We start from the raw sequence: 20,000 nt of genomic DNA on the forward strand, positions 1-20,000 counted from the left end.
ACTCCTCCGAGAATTTTGGGTCTAAACAGTTGGAATTTTAGATATAGGTTTCTTGGACATGGATCTAACTTAATAAAGTGATTTGAGGGCAAAACAATAAATTTTAAGCGGTCATAATAGGGGTAAAATTTAAAAGAAATTGACATTTTTTTTTGCTCAGCATACACCTCCAAACACTTGGGCAACGCCGGGCACCCATGCTAGTATATCCATAAAAGTGAACGTGCCTGTGTGTTTGTGTGTCTGTGTACATTTTCCTTCGCAATAACTCTGTCAATTTTAAGTCTACAGACTCGAAATTTGATATATCGGCAGCTCCAGTAACTCTTGCTTCTCCTTTTTTGTCCTTCAGTCCTCATTTCCAATGAGTGATTTTTCTGACAAAGCTTCTTTCTAGGTCGGTAGTACTTTGTAAAGAGTAGCCTGAGATGTCGGAAAATTTCTGTTTCTATGTCTATCCTTGTGATCATGTCACTAGTAAGGGTGCTGGAGGTAAACGTTTCATCTGGGCTGACATTACTCGCCTGATAGTCAGGGACCCGAACCTTCAATTAACCACTAAGGAGGCTGTCCTATCAGCAGGTGCAAAGTACCGGGGCTGCTGTATTGCCATTTGGTGAATGGATTCCGAACTATACAGTAGTTTCTGGTAGGGCCTCTCGATGCCATACTAGTGGGAAATTGTTACGGCTTTACCTTATCATGTGCCACACAAAAAACAAAAAAATCTTGTCTTTTTCTCTCTTATTTTCCCTCTCTGTCCTGCTCCAACCAAGTCTACCGACCTGCCCCACAAACCCCAAAACCTCAATCATGACAAATTTCCAAAAAAGAAACACGAATAAACACGAATAAACCTAGGACCCCATCCTCCAACGTAGACTCCTACTACCAGGTCTCCTTCTCCAACATCAGGAGTCTACGTTCCAACCTTACAGAGGTTGAAACACAATTACAGGAGACGAAACCGGACATATTGTTTCTCAGTGAAACTGGCATAGGACCAACCACTTCTCTAGACGAATTCATAATTAAAGGATACTCCAACTTAACATCTAAATCTGACCCCCAAGATCGCCATGGGCATGGCATATGTGCCTACATCAAAGATGGCTATCCAAATTTACCTTATATGTGCTTTCGGGTTAGTTTACACCACTGCCCTCTATCGCCCCCACAACAGTGGAGTTACTATCTTTAAGAGCATATCTGAGAAAATTGACCACATCCTGTCTGCTCATCCTTCGGCTAACATTCACATTTGTGGTGAGTTCAATGTTCATAATGTGGAATGGCTGACCCACTCAAATAAAACCGATGATGAGGGGAGGTTTTGTCATGATTTTGCCATTGCCTATGACCTCATTCAGATTGTTCACGAACCCACCCGTGTGCCCGATACATCCGGTCAATATGCAAGCCTTCTAGAACTTTTCCTCACAACTTCCCCTGAGCTGTGTTCATGTTCCGTTCTATCTCCTCTGGGATCCTCTGACCACTCTGTTGTAGCAGTTAAGATAAAAATGAAATGTAATAAGTATTCAGACGTACCTCTCGACCGTACTGTATATCGATACTCTACGGCTGACTGGGATAGCTTCCGTACATTCATATCTGACCTACCTCTGCATTCCATGTTTAAAAAGGATGTGTCCTCTATAGTATCAGGCCTGACTGAATAGTTAATTGTAGGCATAGACCGATTAATACCATCCAGAAAATTCCAACAAAAACCTAACAGCCAGCCATGGTTCTCCCCTGAATGTGCTGCTGCCATCGCGCACAGAAATCACTTTTTCCATAGCTACCAACATAATAGATACACTGAGACTAAAGCTGCTTTCAGGACTGCCAGCAACCACTGTAAAAGAGTAATAAAACATGCAAGAGAGCTATATGCTCAGTCTGTTAAATCCAAAGTAGCTGAGCAGCGGCTTGGTTCCCACCAGTTCTGGTAAATAGCAAACGGGATCTTGAACAGAAGCGTGCGTTCTATCCCAACTATCATCAATGGACCTGGTCATCTCGTCAGCACCAGACAAGGCCAGGCTATTTACCAAGAACTTTGCAGCTAATTCTTCCCTATGCGACAATGACCATCAACTCCCTGTATTTCCTCCTATAACAGACAACACGCTATGCAACATACAAATATCTGTGCGTGAGGTCGCCAAGCTAATCAAGAACCTTGATTCCAGTAAAGCAACTGGCTCTGATGGCATTCCAGTTATAGTGCGGCATATATTGCTTTTTTAAATATAATTATCCACTGACAGGTGTTTTGTTGTCTACGACTCATCAGAGTGGTTGAATCTAGCGAGATTCGAAATTAGCAAGATCAGAGTGGCTGAATGTATATATATATATATATATATATATATATATATATATATATACTAGCGGAGGGGGTGACCAACCTGATCCGGTTGTAAAATACGCTTAAATATGATATTTTAATTTGTTCAAATTTCGTCATGATTACAAAAGTAAAAAAAAAAAAAAAATGTTTTCGATGCCATCAGCTAGAATCGAAACCGAAAGCAAAACTATAGCATTCAAAGCCGGTGACGTTATCACTGTATCAACGTGACACGCATATGAACTGGATAAAAATTAAAAACAAACGAACAAAAAAAACAAAACCCAACTAAAATGAGGGTATTAAATGTATAAAAATTTAAAAAAATTTGACCCATTTTTGACTATTTATAACTTTTTTTTAAACCGAGATAAAGACCCATAAACGAACTGTACGTAAAAAAATTCAATTATTTGAGGGCCCTAGCGCTGCTCTGCGACTTTTAGTTTCTGAAGTGATAGAGTTTGAAAATATGGAAGAGATAGACAGACAAACATATATCCGTTTTATATTAGATTTGTATCGAGTGTGTTTGCATGTATGTTGTTGTCGTGTCGCGATTTAGTAGTTTGGTTGACGCATTGCCAAATTTGTGAGCGAGTAATGTAAATTCGCCTGGAAGCCAAGCGAAATCCTTCTGCGATAATCGACACTCGTTTCGACAAGGAGAAAAACAAGATGGCGCTAAAGAAGAATCGGCGCGTGCGAGTTGCGCACGAGCGTGCATTGGACAGTCGAGGGCGTCGGGTGTCGTCGATGTTGGAATCGCACCCGATTTCGGAGTTAGTTTGGTCGACGGAGGAGGTTGGGAAGACGTCGGGCGGGCTTGAGCGTCTGTGATTGGAGTCGGTGGTTCTTATCTGAAGCCTCCAAGTGACGACAAGCCAAAGTAATTCGCAGGATAAATGAAGACCTCGAAGATAGGAAGGAGGAAAAAACAAAAAAAAAAAAAAGAAAAGAAAAGAAAAGAAAGCTGGGAGTGATAAAGAAATGGAAACAATGGAGAAGGTAATGCGTGATGACTGAAGGAATTACTAAAGGAGGATACAAATTGAATGGAAATTATTAAGCATATAACATTAGGAAAAGAAAAAGAGATAGATAGATAGAGAAAGAGATAGATAGATAGATAGATAGATAGATAGAGAGAGAGAGAGAGAGAGAGAGAGAGAGAGAGAGAGAGAGAGAGAGAGAGAGAGAGAGATAAAGGTGAAAATAGATAAAGAGCGAACGGAAAATGAAAGAGACAATAAAGAGGAAAATAATAAAAACTGATAATGGTAAAAAAAAATAAATAAATACGAAAAAAAAATATTGACGACATGGCAGTTTTCCGTCTCTGTGTTTTAGCGAGGAGGGCGCATGCGCAGCAGTTATAAAATGACGGCTATCCGTAAGAAAATATTCCTTAGAAATAGGTCTTAAAAACAACAGAGCGGTAAATTTGCGACGGGTTTAAATACCAGATTTGTTTTCAGCGGCCTCGAAAACCCCTATAAACACAAACTAGAATGATCGGCGTTGCGTTAGCAGTGTCAGAAATTTCGTGAAAACTATTGAATAATTCCACCCGCTCTTTCAAAGCTTATAATTCCTCGAAAAATGTAATTCAAGCCCTAATTTTTTTTTCAATTAAAGGAGCAAGGACCAAGGTTTCATTAAAAAAAACAAAAACAAACAAACAACGTGTTTTTTTTTTAAAAAGGTTTTAAACTTCGGACTTTACAGGTAAATTTCTAAAAAACACTACTGTTTTTGTTTTAAATTTGAATATATTATTTATTGATCTTTTATCTTCAATTTGTGATATATAAAACTTTGGTACATGAATTAATTATTTACTTTTTAATAGACATTTGAAAATGGGGGGGGGCGTGAATTAAAAAAACGTTTGTCTAAAATATTATATTCGATTTATTGGAAAGAGCATAAAATTTCACATTGATCCTGAAAATATCGTAAAAATTGAATCAATAGAAAAATTTTGATAGATTTTTAAAGTTTAAAAATTGAAAAATACTGAACTCGTAACATTCAATTAATTTCATTAGTATTTTTTAAAAAATATTTCTATTACTTTTTATACAACTTTAATAGTTTATTTTGAAAGTATAATCCATAAAGAAAATAAACAACCCACCTTTAAAGGAGAAATTACGAGTTTTTTTATATTTTATTTGCAGTTTCGTGTTAGGGGTGTCAAAAATTCCTACAAAAATTCTGATACACCTAGTGTTGCGTTACTGTAAAAAGTAACATTTATATTATTTCCTTAATATCATCTTATTTATCTTATTACTGTATTTCTATGTTTAATTACATTTGAATGCGTTTTAGTAACCAGGAAGGTATGTTTTATAGTTTATTAAGGTTAACTTAGATGATTGAAGAACCGCGAACGGATTAATTGGTTTTCAGTTATTTCTTATGGGAGAATTCGTTCGAGATACGAGAAATTCTAAATACGATCTACATCCGGGCACGAATTAATCTCACATGTAGAAGAGCCACTGAAATTTGTAAACAAGAGAAAAATAAACGCAAAGAAAAAATAACAAATTTCGGTCCTTCGTTATGTTTGCTCGGGCCTTATGTACTGTTCATAACTTTATGTGCATATGTATATATTAAAAAGTGTGAATATGTACGGCAATGCCTTTCTATATAATAGGCATCTATAGCAGAAACAACTAGAACTCTTTTCTTGTGCGTCAGTGCATCCCCTGACTCTGCGATATTGCACATACTGACCAATCAGAGGCATAGCGCAGGGATCTTCCTTACCCTCTTAAGGAACTATAACTGCTTCCGTCCCGGACGAGAAAAACTCTACCCTTTTTCCAGCGAGACGTCAAAGAGAGCGAACCTGTTTCCTCACACACACACTCTCTCTCTCTCAGCCTAAACCGGTATCTACAATTCCCACTTGGGATTAACTACCGGGCAAAGGCAGACGAGTTCTATCCTAGCTATATCTAAATGGCATCATGCTCTTGTTTCAATAAACCTTTTCCTTGCAAGTTTTACGACGTCGTTTGTACGTTTATTCAGTAGCTTGTGTTGAAATATTTATTTTATTAGGGAGTGTCCAAAAAGCATTAACTTAACTAAGAAAAATTGGTAGAGACTGCAGACGTCAATTTTTTTAAATTTTGACTCCAATTTTGACCCCTTAACATTTATTGTTTTGGGCTCAAATTACATTAAAATATTTTAATCATGTCCAAGTAACCTACATCAAAAATTTCAAATGTTTAGACCCAAAATTGGCGGAGGAGTTTGGCAGAGTCTGCAAAGGTCAACTCTGTAAACTTCGACCTCTTGCCAGCCACATTTTCGCCCAATAACTGATTAAAAGCTTGCTGCATGTCTAAATACCCTTTATGTAAAATTTCAAATGTTTAGACTAAAAATTAGCTTAATAGTTTGGTAGAGACCGCAAAGATAAAATCTTGAACTTTGACCCCTTGGGAGCCAAATGTCTGGAAAAAAAATACGATTAAATGTTTGCCGTATGTCTGAATACACTTTAGGTAAATTTTCAAATGCTGACTGAGTAATTTGGTAGAGACTGCAGAGGTCAATTTTTTAAAACTTTGACCCCAATTATGGCCCCTTAACATTTATTGCTTTGGGCTCAAATGGAGTTAATAAGTTAGATCCCTGTCCAAGTAACCTACATCTAAAATTTCAAGCGTTTAGACCAAAAATTGACAGAGGAGTTTGGTAGAGTTCTTAAAAAATAAATCGTTGAACTTTGACCTCTTAACAACCAAATTTCTGGCCGAAACCAGATTAATAAGATTTTGTCAAATCTCAATACCCCGTATGTCAAATTTCGAGTCTGTAGACCGAAAATTGACAGAGTTACACTGTAGGGAAATGTACACACACACACACACACACACACACACACACACACACACACACATTTTCACTTTTATAGATGTACTAGCGAGGGGTACCCGGCGTTGCCCAGGTTTTTGTAGGTGTGTGTGGAAACTCCGGAGGTGGGGGGAGAGTTTAAAATGTTTTGGTAGGTAAGTATGAGGATCGAACCCGAACAGTTGAGGCAAAGTTGTAAATTAAAGTGTGAAAAAAAAAAACAAAAAACGTTCGACGTTATCGATTGCCCCACCTCGAGATGCTGACGGAAACACGTTCGAATTTATTTAATTACTTGGATTTGGCAGGTTCCCGTTTTAATGAGTTAATGAGGTCAAGTTTGACTGCGGGATTTTTATTTTTCCCAAGATGTCATAGGAAAAAGATTAACCCACATGCGGCGAGCGACAAATGTTGAATATTAATCTTCCCGAAATCGAGCAAATTAAATAGACAGGCGAGCTTCGTTGTTAACTGTGAGATATTACGATTTATATGTGATATAAAAAGTTTTAAAAAGTTGTGAACTGACCGACCGCTTCTCTGAAAAAATGCAGACATACAGAAAAAGCGAACACACATACAAACATACATACATTTTCGCTTTTATATTTATAGATGGATAGATAGATAGATAGATAGATAGATTAAGGTTAACTTAGATGATTGGGAAGTCGAGAACGGATTAATTGGTTTTCAGTTATTCCTTATGGGGAAATTCGTTCGAAATACGAGAAATTCGAGATACGAACTCAATCCGGGAACAAATCAATGAATCAAAATATATATAACTAGCATTTCACCCCGGCGTTGCCCGGGTGTTTGGATGTGTGTGTTGAACAAAAAAAAAGTGGTAGTAGAAAGGCAGGCTCGAACCCGTACCGCGAAGGACGAAAAGAACGAGGGAAAAAAATCTAACGTCTTTGTTGTTACGACCACCGCCAAACCGGAAGTGACGTAGGTTTTAATTAAGGCTAGACAATAGAAAGGAGAGGATGACTTTCCAAAATATAGGCGAAAAAACGACCCCCCCGCGTAGAAAAGTGCCCAGTTGAAGGTGAAGATATTAATGTTTTTAGCCAATTTTTCGATATTTGTCGTCTGAAAGGTCGAACTTCAAAATGATACTGATCTTGTAAAAATCCGTCGCCTCTGTCGAAAGTTTAAGGCACGCATACATACATACATACATACATACATATATTTATATATTGGTAACTAAAAAATTTCGACCCAAACCGATTAAAAAGCTTGCCCTATCTCTGAATACCCTTTATGTAAAATTCAAATGTTTAGACGAGAAAGTGTCTGAGTAATTTGGTAGATACCGCAGGGGTAAATTTTTATTAAACTTTGACCCCTACTATGACTCCTTAAAATTTATTGTTTTGCGCTCAAATCAAGTTATTAAGTAAGATCCATGTCCAAGGAACCTATATCTAAAATTTCAAGTCTTTAGACCCAAAATTGTCGGAGGAGTTTGGTAGAGTTCTCAAAGGTCAACTCGTTGAACTTTGACCCCTTAATAGCAAAATATCTGTCCGAAAATGAATTACACAAATTCTCCCAAATCTCAATACCCTGTATATCAAATTTCGAGTCTGTAGACTGAGAATTGACAGATTTATTGCGTAGGGAAATGTACACAGACAGACACTTTCACTTGGTATAAAGAGTCCGCTCTATCCCCCAAGTAAATGTTCGTATACCTTTATTAAATAAATGAACTGTTCTGTACTTAGCAATATATAGTTTTTGTGACTTCTTTTTCCTTTCTTCATATATATATATATATATATATATATATATATATATATATATATATATATATATATATATATATACTAGCAAAAGTACCCGTCGTTGACTGGGTTCAAAACCAACCTACAGGAAATGGACTCTGATTTATGAAAGTGTGATAGGTTATGAAAAGGAAGGGTTGTAAAGAGATAGCTTCGAATTTCGGGGTATCAAAACCAAAGCAAAATATGATGAAAGTAAAAATAAAATAGATAAACCCCATAATTTATTATACCATACCTGTTCACACTGAAATACTTATCACAATATTCTGTGGATCTATATTAAAAAAAACTTGTTAAACTTTGTGACATATTTCCATTCTATGGAGGTCAGGTGCGAACGAACACCCCATAATTTTATTATACCATATTTCTTCAAACTGAAACATAATTATCAAAGTATACTTACGCAGATAGATATGAAAAGTCTTTATTAAAGTTTGTGCCTATTTCCATTCTATGGAGGCCAGGCGCGAACGCAGAATCCACAATTTTATTATACCATCCCTATTTACATTAAAACATACTTATCAAAGTATTCTTATGTACATCTATATCAAAAACACGTGTAAGCGTTTTTTTTTTAATTTTTAAATTTTTTATTTCCAGACTTTGTGGAGCAGGCGCGAACGCAGATCCCACAATTTTAATGAACCACCGTTCTGCCAGATCAAACATACCCATTCCTGTATCTCGATAATCTTCTATCATTATATATAATCAGTTAAAGTAATCAACCATATAGGAGCCTATTCGTGACCACACACACACACACACACACACACACACACACACACACACACACACACACACACACACACACACACACACACACAGCTTTATATTATAGATATTGTATGCTAACGAAACGATAGATGTGCAACGTTATTCTTAAAGAGGAGCTTAGTTCTGATTTGAAAAAGATAAAAGTCTAGAGAGATTTGTACAAAGTACGAGACTCTTATGAGGTAGCCACGTCGTACTATTAAGCAAACTCCAACATTACTACATTGCATCACTTAAATGGGATGTGTTCTGATGAAGCTGCAATGCAAACACTCCAGCGTTCTGTTGTTCTCATTGTCATCTCGTATGAATTAGATGGTTATTTTTAGCAATCAGACATCGGGTATGTACGGGAGGGTTCACGTGAAGGTTGCCAACATCACTAAGTGAAAGTGTTTCTGTGGAACGAACTGGATTCGAATGAGAAACCGAGGTTATCAGTTCGTATCGTTAACACCTTAGCAACCGTCACATCAAAGATGATAGTGGCGATGACAATGACGATGATGATGATGGTGATAATGATGATGATGATGATGCTGGCAATGATGGTGATAGCAGTAATGCTGCTGCTGAGCATAATTATGATGATGACAATGATGCTGATGGTGTTGATGAATGTGATGATGATGGTTATTATTATTATGTTGATGCTGCTGGTGATGATGATTGCTTTGATAATGGTGATGATGGTTATTATTATTGTTATTATTATTATTATGTATTAATATTATTATTATTTATTATTATTTATCATTATTATTTATTATTATTTTTTCACTATTATTAGTATCATTATTATTATCCTTATTATTATTATTATTATTATTTATTATTATTATTTATTATTATTTATTATTATTATTTATTATTATTTATTATTATTATTTATTATTATTATTTATTATTATTATTATTATTGTTATTATTATTATCATTATTATTATTATTATTATTTGTTATTTATTATTATTATTATTATTATTTATTATTATTTATTATTATTATTTATTATTATTATTTATTATTATTTATTATTATTATTATTTATTATTATTTATTATTATTATTATTATTTATTATTATTATTATTATTTATTATTATTTATTATTATTTATTATTATTATTTATTATTATTTATTATTATTGTTATTTGTTATTTATTATTTATTATTATTATTTATTATTATTATTTATTATTATTATTATTTATTATTATTATTTATTATTATTTATTATTATTGTTATTTGTTATTTATTATTTATTATTATTATTTATTATTATTATTTATTATTATTATTATTTATTATTATTATTTATTATTATTTATTATTATTGTTATTTGTTATTTATTATTATTATTTATTATTATTTATTATTTATTATTATTATTTATTATTATTATTTATTATTATTATTATTATTGTTATTTGTTATTTATTATTTATTATTATTATCATTATTATTGTTATTTGTTATTTATTATTTATTATTATTATTATTATTATTTTTATTATTATTATTATTATTATTTATTATGATTTATTATTATTTTTATTATTATTGAAATCCTTTGAGATGAGTAATTTGTGTATTTATTTATTTATTTATTTATTTGCGAACTGTTATCTTCATCTTCATAGTTATTGTTTCATATCTTTTCGGCCAACACACTCTCTATGGCCTTCGTCAGGTTGTTAGGAATACATCCTCAGCAATTACTACCTTCCATGGTTGTTGTCGTCCCACCAACTAATCCTCTGGTCGGCTTTGAGTAGGATTGAAACCTCTACCTTCAGACAATGTTCACCTGGAACCGTAGAGATTCAACATCTCTATCCACCGTAGAGATTCAACATCTCTATCCACTGCGCAATGGGTGAACCAAGAACTAAAAAGATGAGGATAACAGTCCGCAAATAAATAAATAATTATTATTATGATGATGCTGATCGTGTTGATGATACTGATGCTGATCGTGTTGATGATACTGATGCTGATCGTGTTGATGATAGTGATTATTATAAATATTATTATTGTTATGATGATGATGGCCATGATTATTATTAATATGGTGATGATGATGCCGATTTTTATTATTATTATTATTATTATTATTATTATTATTATTATTATTATTATTAGTATTAATATTATTATCATTATTATTATTATTACTTATTTATTATTCATTATTATTTATTATCATTAATATTATTACTACTATTATTATCATTATTATTATTGTTATCATTATTGTTATTATTATTATTTGGTTTATTTTTATTATTATCATCATTATTATTATGATTATTATTATCATTATCATTATTATTATCATTATTATTTATTATTATTATTACTTATTATTATTATTATTGTTATTATTATTTATTATTTATTATTATTATTGTTATTATTATTATTATTATTGTTATTATTACTATTATTTGGTATATTTTTATTATTATCATCATTATTATCATTATTATTATTATCATTCTTTTTCTTCTTGTTCTTCTTGTTCTTGTTGTTGTTCTTCTTCTTATTGTTATTATTGTTATTGTTATTGTTATTGTTATTATTATTGTTATTATTATTGTTATTATTATTGTGCTTAATAGGCAGAGAAAAAAATTTTCAGTAAACCGATTTAACTTGCGCGATTAGCGACGAAAATGACATTTCCGACTGATTCGAGAGTAGCCAACGAAAACGCTGTTCGTAAGAAGGCAGTGACCAAGCACCGGGCATCAGATGACCTGCACGACTATGACATGCTTAGTATGAGATTAAAGGTGAGTTCTTAAGGTCAAAGGTGATCTTTGAAAGCGAAACAGTTGAAAGGAGGGAGGGAGTTGGAGGGACGAAAGGGAAATAAGAAACCCAAAAAGAGCGCGAGAGAAAGAAGATGAGATGACTAAGCATAAATGATATGGTTTAAAATATGTGAAAGAGTGAGAGAGAAAGGAGGAATTGAGAAAAAAGTAGTAGGAGGAGAATAAGAGAGTAACTGTGGGAGGTCGTGGGAGAGATGGTAGGAGGAGAGTGAGTGAGTGAGGTGCTGGGGAAGAATGAGAGAGATGGTAGGAAGAAAGATAGAGAGCATAACTGAGTGAAAGAAATAGTAGGAGGAGAGTGAAAAAATAAGTGTATGAGGAAAGTAGGAGAGTAATTGTGGGAAGTGAGTGAAAGAGAGATGGTAGTGGGAGAAATCGAGAGATGGTAGGAGGACAGTTAAAGAGTAAACGTGAATGAGAGAAATGGTAGGAGGAGAGTTAACGATTATAGAAAGAGAGTGAAAGAGTAAAGGTGAATGAGACTGAAAGTAGGAGGAGAATTAGAGAGTAAGGGTGGGAGGAGAGTGAGAGAGATGAACAAAATAAAAATCTTGAGGGTGAAAAGGGAAATCGCTGATTGAGAGAAAAGGATTGCGAGAACTGTAAGAATACAGAGAGAAAAAGACGAGAGAAAGGGCAAAGGAAAGGGAGTGAGAGGGCCGGAAAGGGAAGAGAGAGAGAGAGAGAGAGAAAGAGAGAGAGAGAGAAATGGAGAAATTACGATAAAGTGAATAAAATAAAAAGATGAAGAAGAAAAGAGGTCGACGAATGAAAGCGAATGTTTCATAGAACGAAAGAGAGAGAGGGAGAGAGAGACAGACAGACGCATGTAACAAAGAAGGAGAGAGGGAGGGGAAAGGAGAAGAGAAAAAGAGAGAGAAATGAAGAGATTTCGAAAAAGAAGAGTATAGATATTAAAAAAGAGGGAGAACAGGTAGTCGATGAATGAGGGAGAAGAGTTGAGAGAACCAGAGAGAGAGAGAGAGAGAGAGAGAGAGAGAGAGAGAGAGAGAGAGAGTGAGAGAGAGAGTGAGAGAGGGCGAGAGAGCGAGAGAAAGAGTATATAACAAAGAGAGAGAGAGAGGGCGAGAGAGAGAGAGAGAGAGAGAGAGAGAGAGAGAGGGCGACAGAGAGCAACCAACAAAGAGAGAGAGAGGAAGGATTAAGAAGAAAGAGGAGAGGGAACAAAATAAAAAATACAAAGGGGAAGTTGCTGAGTGGGAGAAGGTACGAGAGGGCGATATAAAGAAAAAGAGAGATAGAGAGAGAGGTCGGGGAAGAGAGAGAGAGAGAGAGAGAGACGAGAAGTAGGAGGAGGAGGAGGAGGAGGAGGAGGAGGAGGAGGAGGAGGAAGGATGGATTGAGACAGGAGATGGACGATGAGAGAGGGGGGAGGGGTGGTACATGAAGTAAGATAGATGTGTAATCGATAAGTTGAATGGGGGGGGGGGTTACCTGACGATTCTATTGTTTTACCTGGATCGCCAAGAATGCCATCACCCTGGCAACGTGCCCACCGAGAGCTTCCCGAACGAAAAGCTTTACGAGCATCTAGGTTTGCTGTCGAACACTTTAGGATGGGTAGTAAACTTCTTAAGCTATCTTTTTCAGAGAGAGAGAGAGAGAGAGAGAGAGAGAGAGAGAGAGAGAGAGAGAGAGCGAAGATATATAGAGAGAAGGAGATAGAGAAACATAGAGCGAACGAGTGAGAGAGAGAGCGAGAGAGGGAGAGTAAGAGATAGAAAAGTAAGAGAATTAAAGAAAGAGGAGAGAGAGAGAGACAGTGAGTGGCAGAATGAAACTAAGAGAGAAAAAGACAGAAAGCGGTGAGATAGAGAAAGAGAGAGAAAAATAGGAAGAGAGAGAGAGAGAGAGAGAGAGAGCGGGCGAGAGAAGTAGTAAGAATGAGAAAGATAAAGAGAATTAAAGACAGAGCGAGCTAGAGAGAGAAAAAGAGAGGAGAGAGAGAGTGAAAAAGAGAGAAAGAGTGTGTGTGTGTGTGTGTTTGTGTGTGCGTGTGTGTGTGTGTGTGAGAGAGAGAGAGAGAGAGAGAGAGAGAGAGAGAGAGAGAGGGAGAGAGACAGAGAGATTAGCTGACTGCGTATCACCTGAAAGGTGTGTAGGTACTGGCCGGAGTAAGGTTTAGGTTTTGATGGACGACCTAAAAGTCCACTTCATTGCTGGTGGCATCCAGGAGTTTATCCGGACAAAACGAGGCATATGCATCTCCGCGTCTCTTAGATGCAATTTACGGATTTCGAAAATGGCGGAAACCAATCCAACAAAAAACTTCTTCAGTAGAAAACAAAAGCCAATGCGTGAAACTGTCGTTCTACTAACGAGTTTCCACAGGAAAATACCGTTTCAATAACGAGGATTTTTATTAGCAATCCTTTGAGATGCAGTTTCATGATTTGTGTATTCATTCTTTTGCGGTCTGTTATCCTCATCTTTATAGTTGTTGTTGTCGTTTCACTACGTTACGGGTCCCCTAGCGCAATGGCACTTAGTCCCTACGATTTCAAGTGATCATTGTTTGAAGACAGCGATTTCAATTCTACCCAAAGCAGACCGGAGGATTAATTGGCCAGAACGTGGTGAGACAACGACAACTATTGAAGCCAATAATTACTGTGAATACAGTTACAAAACTCAGCATCCCGTTGAAGAAGGCCAGAGGATGAGTTGGCCAAAACGTAGTGAGACGACAACTATGGAAGGCAGTAATTACTGAGGACATAGTTAAAAGATTCAGAATTTTTATCTCGTCGCAGTCTAATCACCTGAAGAAGACCAGAGGATGAGTTGGCCGAAACGTGGTAAAACAACAACTATGAAAATTAGGATAGAAATCCACAAAAGGCTGAATACAAAAATTTAAGATTTAAGCGTAAGAGATCGAGGGGGTAATCCAGAGAAAGAATTGATGTCGTAACTAATGAAAATAGAGCCCTTGAGTCGCCGCCGACTACTTTATTTGTTTACTTTAAATCTATAATTCAGTCAATGATATTATCAACTGCAAGTTAACCCTTAATCATTTAATAAAAAGGGAGCCTTCAAGTCGCCCACGACTATTGTCAACTACTTTTATTTGTTATAATTGGATTAATAATAATTCACCTCGACACACCGGTTCCCATCAGATCACCGAAGTTAAGCAACGCTGAGCCTGGTCAGTACTAAAATGGGTGACCATTTGAGAATTCCAGGTGTTGTATGTGATCTCTGCTTATCTCGGCATTGTTTCCAATCGTCTAGAACTTCTTGCCATTGGACCAAAGTAGTGCCAATTCAGAGAAATTGAATGCCTACTGGAGAGAACTTGAATGCCTACTAGACACTATCCTCGAGTGTCTAAGGTCTCTCTATACAGGTTTTTTTTTTTTTACACAGTGATCACCACTTATCAAGGCCCGGAAGCCACTCAGGGATAAGGGTTATTGCAAGTACATTACGTTAGTGTGGAGATTTGATGAAGCGTTTAATTAAGGGGGCGGTTCATTAGGAATTTGTTAACATTGGACTTGAAGAAATCCAAGTTGTAGTCCGGAAGGAAGCAGGCAGACGGAACAGAGTTCCACAGGCGTGCAGTTCTAAGAAAGAAGCTTTGTTCGTGGAATCCGCGTTTTGATTTAGGCACAGATATAGAGTGGGGGAAATTTTTCACAGTGGATTCAGCTAGACGGGTGTTTTTCGTGAAAGATTAGTGAGGGGGGACCAGAGATTGGAGTTCAGACGAGAACCTGCCATGGAAATAACGATAAAACAAGGATAGGCTCGCAACGTCTCTTCTGTGGGAGAGAGGTTGCAGGGTAGAGAAAAGGGCACCCCCCACTAAGCCACGAAGTCTATTTTGTACTCTGTCAAGGCAGGATAGGCTGTTTTTGGCCGCTCCTGCCCAGATATGGCAACAATATTCCATCCTTGGACCTACTTGGCTTTTATATAGATAGAGAATTGCATCAGTAGTGAGATATCTTCTTGAGCGGTAGAGTTTGTCAGAACAACCTGGCACGAGGATACTTTTTCCCTAAAAGTAAACCCTGACCAAATATTCAAAATCACATTTTTTATTGGTTGCCCAAATAACATCTCCTTACTATGGCTGACCCACATTAGCTTTTATGAGGAATGGTGCATCAGCTGTACGCAGCCCATTAAGCGTTTAGTGCGACCAAAAACACCTCAATGTTGTAGGTGTAGAGATAGATAGATAGATAGATTTATAGATAGATAGATAGATAGATAGATAGATAGATAGATAGATAAATAAAGGCGTTCGTTTGAAAATGCCCTCTGCCATTATGGAAGTACTTTTCTTGCTCCAATTGTTAAGGCTTCTTTTCCGACAGTCATAGAAAAGGAAATTGATTATTTCATTGCACAATATTCAAAGATAAAGAAAGAAATGACCCCCCCCAAAAAAAAACAAAAACAAAACAAAACAAGAAAACAAAATAACAAAAAAAAACAAAAAAAAAACAAGAAAACAAAAAACAAAAAAACAAAAACAAAAACAAAAAATATCAGTTTTCTCGCGTTGTTAACGATCGACTATTTTGTCAATCTTGTTCGTTACGGAAGCCCGTTGGTGACAATCTTCTTAGATTGTTATCCAGGGACGAAAAGAAGATGATGAAGAAGGATACACATCATACCTGTTTATCGATATCGGAATACAGATGGCTCAATACCTGTACTAACGAGTTCTGCAAATCGTTAAGACGTCCGCGTATAAAAAAAAAAAAATGCCAAGAAATCGCTTTACTCTCAAAAACGGAAAGATTAACGTCTTTTGAGTTATTTGTGTTCTCTTTGTGACGACCCTCAACATACGATGTACGTTCAATAAGTTATGAGACTTTTTGTACAGAAATTTAAAATTCAATATGTTATTGCTATACATCTTATAATGACTTCAAGTTTAAATGAACAGCCACAGCAGGGATTCGAATACACCCTACTAAAGCCTGATTGTCACAGCTGGAGAATTTTAAAAATGCAATTTGGACGTGAGAACATTTTAGAAGAACGATATGGAATAAAATTCTGTTTTAAACTTAAAAAATGACACAGAAACGTATGGAATGCTTTAGACTGCTTTTGGACCATCTTGTATGAATCGAGCATAAGTTTTTGAGTGGTCTACCAGTTTACTGGAAGTCATGGACTTTGTGAGAAATGATGAGAGGTGTGGGAGGAGTAAGGAAGTCAGAACACCAGAGTTGATTGGCCAAATAAAGAATTTCATGGATAAGGACAATCATCTGTCCATGGAAAGAATATGTGCACAGGTTGATGTCAGTGTGAGAACTGTACACACAATTATTCGCGAGGAACTGAAGATGCGGAAGATTTGCGTGAAGATTGTGCTAAGGGTGCTTAGAGAAAGTCACAGACTATTTGACCAGAATGTGCATCAAGACAGTTCCTCACCCTCCCTAATAGCCCAGACTTGCTCCCTGTGACTTTTAGTTATTCCCTTAGATGCTGTCGTTATAATACAACTGAGGAGATGAAAGAGGTTGCCGGGTCTGTCTGTATGTTTGCGTATATCTGTAAATCTACAGAACTATGTAATAACGTTTGTGTGTCTGTCTGTCTGTACATCTATAAGACGAACAGGATTATAAGATGCAAAAAATAAATATCAGTTTGGAAGTAAAACGATTTTAAATGTTATTTATATTATTATCATATAAATCAAAGTCTAATTTTTAAAGCTCTTTTTGAACCCAGACAACGACGGATACTTCTGCTAGTATCTAATATATTAAAGTCGATTATTTTACGATTCCAGAAGAAAAAAAAAATTAATGAATACTTCTAAACCATGTCTTTCACAGTCAGTAAACACAACTTTCCGGAATTATTAATACATTTTGTATCCCTATACAAATTATTACATTTATTCCACAGAAACTGCCTCTCTCAAATATGTTCTGACATAAAATAGGTTTTAATATATAACAGATTTCGTATTTATCATTACGAAGCCAATACTCTATTTATTATTATATTGTACTTGATATACAGTAGTGATTTCAAAAGTTAAAAAGTAACTTGGGCACCATCAGGTAGAATCGAAACCAAAACATTTAGTGCTCCAGTTATGTTCCCTACCGTTTGGGTTATCGACAGATAGATAAGAAAGATCTAAAATTAAACCACTTCAAGCTACGAATGAATTTGCGCATTAATAAAAAATATGTTGAAATGAACATTTTCCATTTAAATTTACCGACATATTTCTCTCCGCGTCATTCATCTACTCAAACAATTTTTACTCTCGTATTTTGTCCTTATTGATCTGATGATATAATAAAATTATAAGTAATATATATATATATATATATATATATATATATATATATATATGTATATATATATATATATATATAATATGATATAAAGCTGAACGTCTGTGTGTGTGTCTGGTCACAAATAGACTCCTATATGGTTGACTATTATAGAAAACTGATCACATATAATGTATCGAGACATAGTAATGGGTATGTCTAATCTGGCATAATGATGATTCATTAAAATTGTGGGGTCTGCGTACGCGCCTGATCCACAAAGTATGGAAATAAAAAATTGAAATAATAAAAAAAACGTTTACAAGTGTTTTCGATATAGATGTACATAATACTTTGATAAGCATGTTTTAACTTAAATAGGGATGGTATAATAAAATTGTGGGATCTGCGTTCGGCCTGGCCTCCATAGAATGGAAATAGGCACAAACTTTAATAAAGACATTTCATATCTATCTGCGTAAGTATACTTCGATAATTATGTTTCGGTTTGAAGAAATATGTTATAATAAAATTATGGGGTGTTCGTTCGAACCTGACCTCTATAGAATGGAAATATGTCACAAAGTTTTAAAAGTTTTTTTTTAATATAGATCCACAGAATATTGTGATAAGTGTTTCAGTGTGAACAGGTATGGTATAATGAATTATGGGGTTTATCTATTTTATTTTTACTTTCATAATATTTTGCTTTGGTTTTGATACCCCCAAATTCGAAGCTATCTCTTTACAACCCTTCCTTTTCATAACCTATCATACTTTCATAAATCAGAGCCCATTTTCTGTAGGCTGTTTTTGAACCCAGTCAACGGCGGGTACTTTTGCTAGTATATATATATATATATATATATATATATATATATATATATATATTTATATATATATATATATATATATATATATATAGAGAGAGAGAGAGAGAGAGAGTGACATACTAGCATGGGTGCCCGGCGTTGCCCGAGTGTTTTGAGGTGTATGCTAAGCAAAAAAAAAAAAAACAAAACAAAAAAAAAACGGTCAATTTTTTTAACCTTGACCCCTATTATGACCACTTAAAATTTATTTTTAGGGCTCGAATGAAGTTATTACGTTAGATCCATGTCCAAGTAACCTACATCGAAAATTTAAAGTGTTTAGACCCAAAATTGTCGGAGGAGTTTGGTAGAGTTCTCAAAGGTCAAATCGCTCAACTTTAACCCCTTAATCGCAAAATGTCTGTCCGAAAACCTATTACATAGATTTCCCCAAATCTCAGTACCCTGTATATCAAATTTCGAGTATGTAGACTTAAAATTGACAGAGTTATTGCGTAGGGAAATGTACACAGACATACACACAGACAGACACTTTCACTTTTATAGATATACTAGCATGGGAGCCCGGCGTTGCCCGGCGTTGCCCGGCGTTGCCCAGGTGTTTGGAGGTGTGTGTTGAGCAAAAAAAAAGTGGTAGTAGGAAGGCAGGCTCGAACCCGTACCGCGAAAGAGGAAACGAATGGGAAATAACTTGAATCTTTGCTGTTACGACTACAGCCAAACCGGAAGTGACGTAGGTTTTAATTAAGGCTAGATTATCGAAAGGAAAGGATGACTTTCGAAAATATCGGCGGAAAAAGCGACACCCCTGTAGAAAAGTGCCCAGTTGAAGGTGAAGATATTAATGTTTTTAGCCAATGTTTCGATATTTGTCGTCTGAAGGGACACCCCTGTAGAAAAGTGCCCAGTTGAAGGTGAAGATATTAATGTTTTTAGCCAATGTTTCGATATTTGTCGTCTGAAGGGTCGAGTTTCAAAACGATACTGATCTTGAAAAATCCGTCGCCTTTGTCGAAAGTTTTAGGCAGACATGCAAACATACATACATACATTTATATATTGGTAACTCAAATAGTCGACCCAAACCGATTAAAAAGCTTGTCCTATTTCTGAATTCTCTTTATTTCAAATTTCAAATGTTAGACCAGAAATTGTCCGAGTAATTCGGTAGAGACCGAAGTGGTCAATTTT

The 20,000-nt window shown here is 35.4% G+C and overlaps 1 protein-coding gene and 1 pseudogene across 2 annotated transcripts in view; one reads left to right on the top strand and one right to left on the bottom strand.

Moving 5' to 3' along the window:
* The window catches only part of LOC145269875 (carboxypeptidase D-like), a 1,225,495-nt gene that overhangs the window by 54,626 nt on the left and 1,150,869 nt on the right, over positions 1-20,000 (bottom strand). The gene's annotated exons all lie outside the window — the stretch shown is intronic.
* Positions 14,782-14,898, top strand: LOC145269996 (5S ribosomal RNA; annotated as a pseudogene).

Source organism: Euprymna scolopes, chromosome 45, assembly GCF_053919585.1.
Source record: "Euprymna scolopes isolate OS-2025 chromosome 45, ASM5391958v1, whole genome shotgun sequence".
Classification (NCBI taxonomy): Eukaryota; Metazoa; Mollusca; class Cephalopoda; order Sepiida; family Sepiolidae; genus Euprymna; species Euprymna scolopes.